The 13,608-nt window shown below is 39.1% G+C and overlaps 1 protein-coding gene across 18 annotated transcripts in view; it reads left to right on the top strand.

The window, feature by feature from the left end:
• Positions 1-13,608, top strand: part of GRIP1 (glutamate receptor interacting protein 1) — a 377,681-nt gene that overhangs the window by 317,358 nt on the left and 46,715 nt on the right. The window lies entirely within an intron of this gene.

Raw genomic sequence — 13,608 nt, 5'->3', positions numbered from 1 at the left:
GAGGACCGTCCTCAGAGAGTTCAGCTTGGGGAGAGTGTCTCGGCCCCGTGGATCCTCAATTGTGGGGTTCCGCAGGGGTCGATTATCTCCCCAATGCTGTTTAACATCTATATGAGGCCGCTGGGCGAGGTCATCAGGGGGTGTGGAGCCAAGTGTCACCAATATGCTGATGACACCCAGCTCTATATCTCCTTTTTGCCAACCACAGGAGATGCCGTTCCGTCCCTTCAGCGCTGCCTGGAGACTGTACTGCAATGGATGCAGGAGAACGGGCTCAGGCTGAACCCGGACAAGACGGAGGTGCTGAGGGTGGGCGCCCCCGCAGCTCGGGATTTGGGAAACCCCCTCTCTTTTGGGGGGGTGACCCTGCCCGTCAGGGATGTGGTCCGCAGCTTGGGGATCCACCTGGACCCGGCGCTCACTATGGAGTCCCAAGTGGCGTCGGTGGTCCGTACCGCCTTTTTTCATCTTAGGCGGATAGCCCAGCTGCGACCCTACCTTGATGTGGGGGCTCTCACTACCTTGGTACATGCGCTCGTAATCTCCAGATTAGACCACTGTAATGCGCTCTACGTGGGGCTACCTTTGGGGTTGCTGCGGAAGCTACAGGTGGTGCAGAATGCGGCGGCCAGATTAATCAGCGGTGTGAAAAAATACCAACATATTTCACCCACTCTGGCCGCCTTGCACTGGCTGCCCATCCGCTTCCGCATAGACTTCAAAGTGTTGATGCTCACGTATAAAGCCCTAAACGGTTTAGGGCCTCGATACTTGGCGGAACGCCTTCTCCCGCCAAGATCTACCCGTGTCACTCGCTCGAGCCAGGAGGTGAGGTTGAGGAGCCTAACGCCGAGGGAGGCCCGGAAGGAGAAGACAAGAAATCGGGCCTTCTCGGCGGTGGCTCCTCGCCTCTGGAACAACTTAAAATAACCTCCTGTGATCCGCAGGTCTCCCTCGCTGGGTGTTTTCAAGAAGCAATTAAAAACATGGCTGTTCCGGCAGGCCTTTCCATCATTCTCCTCTTGACCCCCCTCTTTGTTTTTGCTTTTGCTTTGTGTATTATATGATTTAATGTAGTGCCTTCTTTTTTTTTTTTTTTTTTTTTTTTTTTTTTTTTTTAGAATTGTCTGTTTTCGTTGTTTTATATTATTTTTATGGTTGTTAGCCGCCTAGAGTGGTCCGTGCGGACCAGATAGGCGGGGTATAAATCAAATAAATAAAAAAATAAATAAAAAAGGCTAGTTCATAACAGAGGTTATTATGCCAAGACCTTATTGTCCATCTTGCTCCATAGCATTCTAATAATTTTTTTTCATTTAATAATGTACAAGTGGAGAATACTGAAAGTAAACGGGTCTTCTTTCAGCAAATCTGCGAATCCTGCTCCAAGAAGAACTATATAAAATCACTGCAAAGGCTGAACCCCTGGATTCAGCTCATTACATAGAAGCTCCCTTCACGTATCACAAATCAACACACTGCAGACCAGCTAAATAGTCTATATATTTTTCCCCTGAAGTATAATTATTGCACTAGAATGTTTTATCCCTGAAAACACATAGTGTAATTCCATAGCATTAATGTCCTTATATAACACTGTATTGAGTCAACAGCACAGTGCATCGTTAAACCATGAAATTCAATACTGCAGGATGTAGCCACAGCTACTCGTTTGAATCACTTTAAATTCATGGAAGTTCAGGCTGTTGATGGCTATTAGCCATGCTGTCCATATGAAACCTCCATGCTCAGAGGTACTATGACTCTGAATTATCAATTGCTGGGAAAGACAGTCAAATGAGTGCAGTTGCATTTATGTTTTGCTTATGAGCTTCTCATAGACACAAGGTTAGAAGCAGAATGCTGAGCTAGGAAGGGCACCCAAAAAGCAGTGCCTTTTTTGAAGTATTGTTCTACTAAGTGAGACTTCAAATCATTTAGTTACATTCTGTAACTTCACATTGCATTTCCACATCCCTTAATGCATAGGTCACCTCAATTAATTTGCAGAATATTATGGGATGGGGTAGGGGAAGGATTTTGCAGATTGTTTAGTTTGGATATAACTACGATTAACACTAACTGCTGACAAACTTTTAACCTTATTAACAGGACTTCTTGCTGTCAGTCTGGCATAGCATGCCAGTTTCTCCCCTTGCTCTTATTGTACTGTATCAATTTTTCTGTAGCATAAAGTGGGCAATGCGGTTCAGAAAGTATAAAGATTATTAATTTTTTGTCTCTCTCAAGCTGATAGCTAATGAGGAAGAATGTCTTTATTTTTCATGTTTTATAGAATGCTCCAGCCTGTGGAAAGAGACATATGCCTAAGGAAAATAAGCGAAAAAGAGCTTGAATCTACCTTCTAAGTCTAGGTAGATAGAAAAGAAACAAGAGGTTCATCTTAATTAAAAAGGTTCGTCTGTGACTTATGATGAGGGTTAGACATAGATTAAAAGGTATAGCTAGTTTGGGGAATTTTTGTAATATGTGAAAAAAAATTAATATTGCAGATGATAACATTTAAATTTCAAATGAAAATGTTACAGTTTTCCGAAGCAGGGTGGTAAATTGAGCATTCATAGATATGAGGCATCTGTCTGTGAGGCCCTTAATTCACTGCTAGAGAGATGTATAATCAGAACAATCCAATTAAAGACTTCAGATATTTTATACACATTTCTAGTTTATGATAGGCCATAAAGATGAATTTAAAATTTTCCATGCACTCTGAATTGCTAAGACTGGTAGGAAAAGAGGTCTTGTTTATCCTAACAGAGGCATCAGTACCATTTTCACTCAGCATCTGGTGAAGTTTTTGGACCATGCAACCATTTCTTGCTTTGTCAGCTGTGCTGGTAATAATGGTCTTCCTAACTAAGTAAAACATACATTTGATCACAGGAATACGGGTCTGTACACCCAAAAGTCCAAAGTATGGTAACTAGGCACATAATCTCCAGTCAGTGGCTGAAACCCCGTTCATCTTCATGTAACATGAATCTACGCCCTGGGGTTCAAATCCCAGGTAGCCGGCTCAAGGTTGACTCAGCCTTCCATCCTTCCGAAGTCGGTAAAATGAGTACCCAGCTTGCTGGGGGGGCAATGTGTAGCCTTTATAATTAAAATTGTAAACCGCCCGGAGAGTGCTTGTAGCGCTATGGGGCGGTATATAAGTCCAATAAATAAATAAATAAATAAATACGCCACCATAAATGTGCTAGGGGCTGTGCTCAAGCATTGCAGTTAGATTGTATAGTTGTCTGTGTGACTCCCGTTTCACCTGTTGCACAGCAGACATGCAGAAGTGCATCATGAATAGCACTTCTGCCCTACCACACATTCCTTTAAAGTTGTTGCTGTTTTGTATTGCACATTTGAAGGTGTGCAACAGAATTTCAGTTAGTAAGTTCTGAAGCCCACATTACACAGACTTTTTAAAAAACGTGCATTAAAATTGTGCTTTCTTACTTGCGGGTCTTCAGTCATGGTCACCTTGGAGAACCCCAGTCATAGTGAATGGTACCTTCAGGACTAAATAGCAGCAGAATGTAGGAATTTTTGGCAAGCAACTGTTAATTTTCTTTCAAAATAAATGTCAACTAAAAAGTGAAGCATTTTGTGTGGTTGGGTGTTTTTCTTTTTGAGAAAATACTAGTCTTGCACTATTTTCAAGTGTAAAAATGGCAGCCTTTTTTGTCAGCATTGACTGCTATCTGGTTTCAGAGAGTCCTGGACAAGGGATCTTTTACGCCTCCTGGTGATTATGCCTCCTTTCCCTGGTGCTAAAGGGCCCTTCCCTTGGCATAACCAGGTTTATCTGACAACGACCGGTGGTCAAGGCTGGTGCTGGTCAAACAGCCTTCATGATCTAAATTTGGTCTTATAATGGATCAGAGACCTTGTAAGCAGAAACAATTCCTGTTCTGAGGTCTTCTTGCACTTCAGAAATTTTCTGGCTGCTCTTTTCTTAGCAGGTCTGTTCTTTTTCCTTCATTTTATATGGCACTGATTTTATATGTCACTGCTAATTCAGATCATGAGTTCACTTTTCTGCTTTCCTACAAAGAGATTTCTTGTCTGATATTTGTAACATTGTGGCTGCTTTTAAATGGTATAGTATTTGCAGTTCTTTAATCTTCTGTGACCATCAGTGTGACTCATGAAAGCTACTAAATACTGTCACTGAAATTGATAAGCAATTTTATATTCTGACTGAAAATTATTGAAAATATCTTAGTCAAATATCTAATGTGTGTATACACAGACTGAGTCATTGGCCAGAATCCTGTTGATGTTCATGTAAGTTGCCATGGCTAATTGTGGTTGATTAACAAAATACCGGAGCACATCACAATTATAGTCACACGCCTGACGTGCCTCACAGCACAACACCAAGATGCGCTCCGTTCCCTTGTCAATTAGCTGCAGTTAGTGTAGTAAGTTACACAGGACTTACGTTACCATATATAGAATTCTGACCATTATGTCTATGATCCAAAGTTTCCAATAAGATATCCATGAAAGGTGGCTCTCTAAAAGGAACAGGACGTTCTTCTTGCCTCTGCTAGTATTGCCATGATTTCTTGGTATATATTGAGCTGCATGTCTGAATCTAATCTCTCTGTGTTGTATGTTCTTCTGTATAATCTAATGAATTTCTAGAAGATAAATGTATTTTTAGCTGTATCAGTTACCTGCTGTTGCATCAGTGTCAGAGATTTGCAGAGAAAACAATAATTTAATCTCTAGCTGAATAATATTATAATGTGATGAAAATGCTGTAGCTGCCCAGCTATCTCAGTCCTTTTCTCCAATAGTCATTTTATTCCTCAGACCTTTCCACCTTGAGATGGGAAAACCCAAGAATGGCACAGGGGCAAAGGAAGCTACCAGACCCACCTAGAGTGTTTCCCTCCATTTTCTGGCACACAATCACTTTCCTGCAGGTGTGCCTTTTAGAAATGTTGCACATCTATTTTCACTCCTACCGTTTTCACTGCTACCATCCTGACACATGTCTTCATACTTTAAACCCCAGTAGCTTGGCAAAGTAATCAAGGCACTAGAAATAAGTACCTAGATTTCTTCTGTAACACAAAAATTCAACCAACTTCTGGATAGGATTTTTAATGTATTTTTTAAAGAAGAAGGAATAAAAAACATAAAATGTTTACAAAAGCAAAAAGTGAAAGTTACTCAAAAGTTTATTAGCAACATAGAATTAAATCACAAGTTGCAAAATCAATCTTGGATTTATTTATTTATTTTTGGCAGAGAAGGTACACACTTCAGAAAATAGGCAACATACTATCTAACCTAGTTCTTACTTATTCCTAACACAGGCTGTTACCTGAACAAGGTCTCCTCTCATGTAGGCAGGCTCCTTCTGGAGAGATGGAATTAACCCCCTGGTTTCAGGATGCTTCATTCTCCCACCCTGCATCTCTCAGGCTTCTTTATAGCAAACAAAGTTTGATGTCAGGCATGCATCAAGTACTACCATCATGGCTAATCCTTTGAAGTGCCTCCAGGCTAATGGATTACCTCCTTAATGGTTATTAGTACCAATTGCCATCCCTCTTGGCAGGTAGGAACTTTACCAGAGATGTGACATCCATATTAAAGCCTGCTTTGACCTCTTCCTCTGATAAACAAACAAGAGAGTCATGGACCAGTCTCCTTCTGAGTGTATCCTGGCTACTTCCAGTAACAGAGGGAAATTTGCATGTTTATTTGAATTTGGTATTTCTTCCACCTTAAGATGTTTCCCAGCACACATTAGGATTTCTTGTAGTCCTATTTCTCTTTACATATTATATAGGATATGAGCACCTGTATTTATTTATCCGGACTTCACTGTTACAGATAGACATGCAAATGAAAGTGAATCCATACTGTTCTGTCTTATTTTGTTTTATAAGTTTAATTTAGTTACCATTTGGTACAGCATAACACTTTAAAGGGAAAGTTAATGAGCTAATTTTCATACTATTAAATAATTTGCATACAGCCATAAACTTCATGTTCTGGTCAATGTATTTAGTGATAGGATTAGCTCATGCAGAATTAGCAAGCAGGATTGGAATCATAGCCATCTCTCTGCTGCGTGCGGAAACTTGCTGAGGCTAGCGAGCCTTTTCTCTCCTGTGCAATCAGGCTGAGAAAAGAAAGGCAGCAGCAGTGGTGCTAGGACATGGCCTTCTTGCTCTGCTCTTTCTTCCATTGGTGATGAAAAAGCTTGCTCTGCTCAAAGATCCTGTACAAAGTTCTTGTAAAAATCCTACTAGGTTATGAAAGTCGAGCACATGACTTGTGTTGAGGTAGCAGGAGTTAGAATACTTAGAGTCTGCCCCACACTGAGCAATTGAACTAGAAGATGAAAATATAGTGGGAATGGAGGTAAAGTTCTCCTAGTGTCTCTCCCATCTTGCCTAAAGTTTTCCCCTTATTTTAAAATTGTTTCTAATTATATTGTAATATTCTTGTTGTAAGCCGCCTAGAGTGGTCTTAATTGACTAGATAGGCGGGATATAAATAAAATAAATAAATAAATAAATAAATTGCCAGTGTAGTATCTTTAGCTCCTTGGAATTAAACAGATCCCGTGCAAACGATTATTTTTCTCAGTTCACCGAAACAGAAATGCAAAAGAGCATATGGAGAATGGAGGTCATCACCTATGACAGACTGTGGGGAGGCTAATCTCACTTTCATCACTACAGGACCTTTTGGGGAAAAAGAGAGAGAGAGAGAGAGAGAGAGAGAGAGAGAGAGAGACCAATTAGAGTAATACATGAAAGCGAGCATTTTATTGCTCTGATAACTTTTCTGGAAGGGGCTTCCTATTTTTCTTCCTCTTCCTTCTCTCTCACTTTCCTAGTTGCAGCTATTGCTGTTAAACAAAAGCTTGATTTTCTAGCAATTGGATTTAATTTATGAACACTGCAGCCCTTTATATTATTTATAGTGGTCTGCACTTAAAGGTATGCTTTCAAGTCCAGCAGACAAAATTTGACTTTCCAGCTGTATTTTAACCCAAAGGCACAAATTATGCTATCCTTCTTGCTCTGCTCTTTCTTCCATTGGTGATGAAAAAGCTTGCTCTGCTCAAAGATCCTGTACAAAGTTCTTGTAAAAATCCTACTAGGTTATGAAAGTCGAGCACATGACTTGTGTTGAGGTAGCAGGAGTTAGAATACTTAGAGTCTGCCCCACACTGAGCATGTGTTTGACATTCCTTGCACCAGTGATACCAATAATGCATCCACACAGCACACCCATGCTACCAGCTGAATACACAGAAGGCTGAAACAAATGTCAACAGTGACAAAGCAACAAAACAAAACAAAAAACTTGCTTTTTGGTTTTGTTCTATTTTGTTTTTAAAGAACTCCCAGTGGTGCTGTATTTTTGTTCTGTTTGCTCTGATTTATTCAATGCAGGATCAGCATGTGTGAACTCCAGTATCACATAGATGCATGTTGCTTGTGGGTGGATGTAATTTTATAATATTTCCTTGTGAGTATTTTTGACTGGTTGGTTACCATCCCTCCATGCCCTACTGCTCTCACTGCATTCTGCTTTTATTTATTATTTTTAAAAAATGTTCTCCCTTTTGCATCATACTGCATATGTGAAAACTAAACTTAAAAAATCAAATATAAATAAAAAGGACTGGTGTTGAAAGATTGTTTGAGAATGGTGGATGGGTAAAAAAAGGGGGGGAAGACAGTAGATGGTGAAGTAGGTGGGTAGACGACAGGGAAGATACCAGCTGCTCCAGTGTTCTGCTTTTTAAAAAATAATAATAATATCATTTTTGCACCTAGTGCAAAACTGAAAATTAAAAATAAAATAAAATTAGAAAACAAGGTGCCAAAAATGTTAAGGTTAGTGAGCAGGAGGCAGGTAAAACAAGCGAAGGAAAGAGAGAGTGAAGTAAGCAGAGAGAGGTCAGAGGAGATAAGCAAAAGGGAGCACTGGGATTTGCACTTAATTAAATAATTAATTCATTGAAAAATAGAGGGGGCAATGATTTTGTGCATTTGATTGCATTTGACGCTCTCTCAACATATTTGTAATTTCTTTCGGGTTTTAGAAATAAGAAGTTATATTCAGAACAATCAAACATAAGCTGTTCCCAAACTCTTAAAGAGTGTTATTTTGGCTCTAAAGGTTTTTCGGGCCAAGACATTTGGCTGATAACCAAATAAATATAATCCTGCATTATATTTTCAGTTATATTATTTTGAAAACTATCAGAAATGTTGTTCCTATAGGATGCTTCTTGTGTCGCATTCAGTTATAGTTCTACCCCAATAAAGCTTTTTTGTTGTTGTTTTGGATTCCTGCTAGGAGTGGATATTCTCTTTTAACAGTGTATATGGGACCTTACAGACATAAACATATCACTGGTCCTAAGGGTCTTACAAGATAAAAGAGACAATGGAAAACACAACAGAGGAATAGGAGAACATGAATGTACTTTAAGCCTCATCAGAATTTTAAATGAGAATTAAGAGAATGGGACATAAAATTGGCTTTGATGAAGGGTTTGAAAAGGAGGGTAGATATGGAACCATATGCATGTTCAGAAAGATGTTCCGCAAGCAGTTAGCAGGAACTTAATTCCACATATGATGAGAATGGGCAGAAATGTTTCATTAAGGAGGTAACAAAAGGTGGAGAGCAGAAGGTATGGCTAGGAGTGAAGTAACATGAAGTAATAGCCAAGAGATTAAAAAGAAAAAAAACATGTGAACAAGAAATAAGGATGTGTACAAAGGTGAGGGGAATAAGAAGGTGAAGGGAAGCCAGAGAAGAGATCTGATGGGAGCTGTCATGCATTTCTGTCTGATTAAAAAGGTAAAGGTTCCCCTTGACAATTTTTGTCTAGTCGTGTTCGACTCTAGGAGGCGGTGCTCATTCCCATTTCCAAGCCGTAGAGCCAGCGTTTGTCCGAAGACAATCTTCCGTGGTCACATGGCCAGTGCGACTTAGACACGGAACGCTGTTACCTTCCCACCAAGGTGGTCCCTATTTATCTGCTTGCATTTGCATGCTTTCGAACAGCTAGGTTGGCGGGAGCTGGGACAACCGACGGGCGCTCACTCCGTCGCCTGGATTCGATCTTACGACTGCTGGTCTTCTGACCCTGCAGCACAGGCTTCTGCGGTTTAGCCCGCAGCACCACCACATCCCTGGTTAAGCACCCCTAATAAAGTGCAGCCTGTTTTAGTGCTGAAAGAGGCAAACTGAAATGGGCAGCCATGACAAATCTGAAGAAGAGCATTATGATTTGGAAAATTGAGTGTTGGTTAGTAGAGAAGCCTTGTGCAATCAAGTGGAATAAAAAGGGGGTGAATGGCATACATAGACAGAATCAGAAACCAAATAACATGATGGCATAATAACTGTTTTATTGATACTTTTCTGAGCAAAGGAATAGTTTTCAATAATACATTGCCATCTCTATTAGGAAATGAGCACACTCAATTGTGGACATGTACCTTTTGTATTAACTACATTTGTGCAACACAAAAATGTCCATTGCCTATCTCAGAGTGATGTGAGAGGGATAGTTTCCTTGAAATAGTGAAATACATGTATCTCGTAACATGTGATTCCCTTTGGCTAACTATCATATACTTACCATGCTTTGATTATTGGAAAGTAAATACAAGCTTTATGAATCTAATTACTGAATACATGTTTCTGAGAAAATCATGGAGGAAGAGGAGCGAATGACTCTCTCTCCTAAAGTTTAGTTTGACCCCTGGATATGAATATAGACAAAGATACAGCTATTAGTGATAGAAACACATATACAGTAGATCAATCTATTGTATTGTAATTCTTTTTAAAGTTTTCATATAACTGGTGTAAAACTATGGACTGCCCAATTCATATCTCCAGAATAAATAGGGAGATTGTATCCCACTTGCCTTGAATCTATTGTACCTTTTTTTTCTCCATGTGTCAGTACTGAACAGAGGTAATGAGAACGCTACTCTCCTTCTCAAATGCATGGCTTTTATAAGATCATGAGAGCTCTGAGGCTGTATGTAATTAGATAGACTGTCTTCTAGGCCTTGCAGGCAACACTTTAAGAAAAAAATTAATTTTTAAGTAGTTACTTTATTATTTATCAACTGTCCTGCTTTGCCATCTGCACAATGTCTGCAAAGAATACTGGCTACTCTCTTCCAATATTATTTTGAGTGATGGGTTTTACACTTGATTTAACTGTATTAAATATACATAATATTAAATAATATTGTGGTGGTGATAATCAGTGACAGGTTTGACATTGTGAAGTCTCATTCAGAGAGAGTTTCTGATTTTCCTTACAAAACCTGGGATATCTAAAAGGGTAATACGTGTAATGGAGTATGAACTTTGCCACAGCTAACAATGTTATATGGGTTAAGGCAAATGCCAACATAAAGACTGTAAAGATGGTGTAGAAGACCTTTAAAGAAAATAGAATTATTAATATTCCCCATGTTTAATTAGGGCAGCATATGTATACTTTTTTTTTTTAAGAATTGTTCTGTTCTTGCTATTTCCACACCTCCATTTCTTTCCCTTAAAAAGGGAAGCATACTTACAATGACCCTACACATATTCCCTTCTAGGTTTTTGACTTTGTTGGAGAAATGGAAAGGGCATTCAGAATGATATACAGTATATTTCTAATCAGTTTTTTGCATGTTTCAGAAAAGAGTAGTATTCATTGCAAATTAGATTTGTTATATTAAAAAGTCATTGTCTGCATAAAGGAAAGGGAAGATCCAAGCTTAACTGATTTATCTGCTTGGTGTCCAGGCTTATACTGGTAAAAATTATGTGATGGTTGAAATAATAGTGCATTATTCATGGTGGGCTACTCAAACATAGTCTGAAAAATATAATGCAGAAAGTGCAGGCTTCACATTTCATTGCTATGTTGTGGCATAGCTTGAGTTCCCTCTTTCAAAGGTTTAAATTACAAATTAAGAAATGTGAACAATGAAGGGGAAGGGATAACAATCTTTTTGCTATTGACATCTTGTGTAACATGAGAAAGTGGGAAAACGGACAAGTGGGGAGACCCGGAGGAGCAGCAGATGGGCAAGAGATTTCTCTGATACTCATAAACACTTTCAATCTTACAGAGGCGTTTGTGTCATGGAAATGGCAGATGCCCTTTCCCAGCCTGTTTCCACATTGAGTCTTTAAGACAAATCCAGATAAATTGGATACAGAGATGGGCATGACCTGGCACAGTGTCCATGAACCACAAACCATGCTGAATGTTTTTTAAATGAGCTGATACGTGGTTCATTCAGTCTATTCATCCCTAAATGAAGGGGGACTTTCTGTGTAGCTTAGCTACACAGAAAGCTCCCACTTACGAGTTTTCTACCTCGCATACCCCTTGATGGACTCAGCCCTTGTTCTTTGAGTGTAGTTCTTTGAGGATTCCCAATATATTGACAAATGGGCAGCAAAATTATTGTACACTTTCTGCAGTACTCCAAACCTTCCAGGAAGCCCTGGGGCAGGAAGTAGACTCCACACAGCCCACTGTCTTACTTAGCTGGGCAGAGCAGTGTAGGTAGAAGGGAGGAGGCCCAGTGCGAGGAAAGTAGGTGCTGGGGCCCATGAAGGTGGGCTTTCGGCGAGGATGAAGTGAAATGAAATGCCAGGGATGAAAAAGTTTGGTGTCTCATTTTACTCTATGAAAATGTGCTTCCCAGAACCACTCATGAAATGAAGCACGAACTGGCCCAGTTTGTGGGGGCATTTTGTTTGTGGTTCATTTCATGTCCATCTCTAGTTAGCTCTGTCATAGCAAGTATGTCCCGTCTAGATGAAATTGCATTGGAGCAGTCACGGACTTACTTTAGAATCCCAAGGGACACAGCAGATCAAGTTGATTGAGCCTCATCTTTGAAACATTTCAGCCAGATCTTTGCCCAAACATTTCATGGAAAGTTTCTCCATTTAAAAAAAAAATCCCTGCAAAGCTTTCTGCTTTGAGGATCTTCTCTTAGGAAACACTTTCTACTACGTATTGTACTTAATTTAAATTTGTATTTCTGTATTGTGAAACCATTGCATTTTAGCAACCATGGAAATGTGAATCATATGTTTATTTTATGCTACAAATATAACAGTACTCAGGAATTCTTTGCATGTAGCCACTATATCTGACATGTACCTGTTTGGTAGAAATAAATGTAAACCAGTGTTCTCCAATACGTATATGGATATTATGACTTGAACAGGCAATTTAACTAAGAAGGCATGTGCAGGGTTGAGTTTAATAATTTAATTGAATAATTTAAATGAAGAATTGGATTAAATAGATTATAGATTATATTAGGTACTACAACAGAAGCCATAGTGAAGCGTAGAAATACTTTGATATCTCTAGAATAGTATTCTTAGGTCTTACTGATATTGTCACAAAATTCCCTATGATCCAGGAAGGATCAGGAACTCCATATTAATGGATGCTTCTACAAGTTCACATAAGCTAATGCATTCTGCACAATCAGTTCTATTCCTGTGCATTATTCACAAAGTGCTGAGCTTTAGCCAGCATCAGTGGCCTCTTTATTATTCATACCAGCAGTAAGAGAGAAGTGAGCTTCCTAAATTACAGATGGAATAATTCTAGTACCTTTGGGCAATGGTAACACCTGGTTTAAATGGAACTGGTAGCATCTCATCCCTATTCTCCAAAGCTCTCTATCAAAATTAGTATTTAACAGCTGTCTTCAACTATGATCACTTATGTATGTATATTCTTTTTGACATCTATATGTTATGTAAATGTCTAGGACCAACATCTCTTTCTCACAAATGTGAACCACATTTAACTTGAAACATACTTTGGAAGCTAGCAAGCATAATTTTGCTTAAAGCAAGTTCATTATTTCCTACATTTTTTTTAAAAAATGATGATATTCTTTAAGCATTTGAACCATTTTTATTTATCTGGGATTTTTACAAACCAAATCTGTATGTTAATTCCCATTTGAGCATAACGCTAAAAAATGCTTTCCCTCTTCTTATACTATTTGTGATAGGGTGGAAGGGGAGGAAGTGCCCTGTTGCTTAGTTAAAGAAGCCAAGGTTATTATTAGCATGCTGAAAGTAATTGCAGTGCCTCTGGGAGGCTCTAATCAAACCTGGTGCCTTGATAGAGATGCTACATTCAAAATTAGGAAAACTTATAAATGAAATAAAAATCTAGGAGTGTTTTCCGTGCAAACATTCATCAGTGTATCTTATGTAATTATACAGCTGATAAATCAACATGGTGTGTAAGTGCTTTGGTCATGGTGTAACTATCTTAATGACCTAAACATCTTTTGCACATGAATAATTTATATCTCCATGATTCATTTTTCATACTTGTGCCTTTTACTTGTACAGGGTAAACTAATCAGTCTCTGTCAAGGGAGCTACACTTGATCATTGTTTCTGATTCCTCCTAGTTGGCTGGTTGTCTTCTGTTTTCCCTAGTTCTGTATAATGTTTGTTGACCTTACCTGCCTTGATGTGGGTTCCATATGCACTTTTATCAACATCAGAAGGCTTATCCAAATCACA

Source organism: Pogona vitticeps, chromosome 5 (genome assembly GCF_051106095.1).
Source record: "Pogona vitticeps strain Pit_001003342236 chromosome 5, PviZW2.1, whole genome shotgun sequence".
NCBI lineage: Eukaryota > Metazoa > Chordata > Lepidosauria > Squamata > Agamidae > Pogona > Pogona vitticeps.
This window is presented reverse-complemented; position numbering and strand designations above follow the sequence as displayed.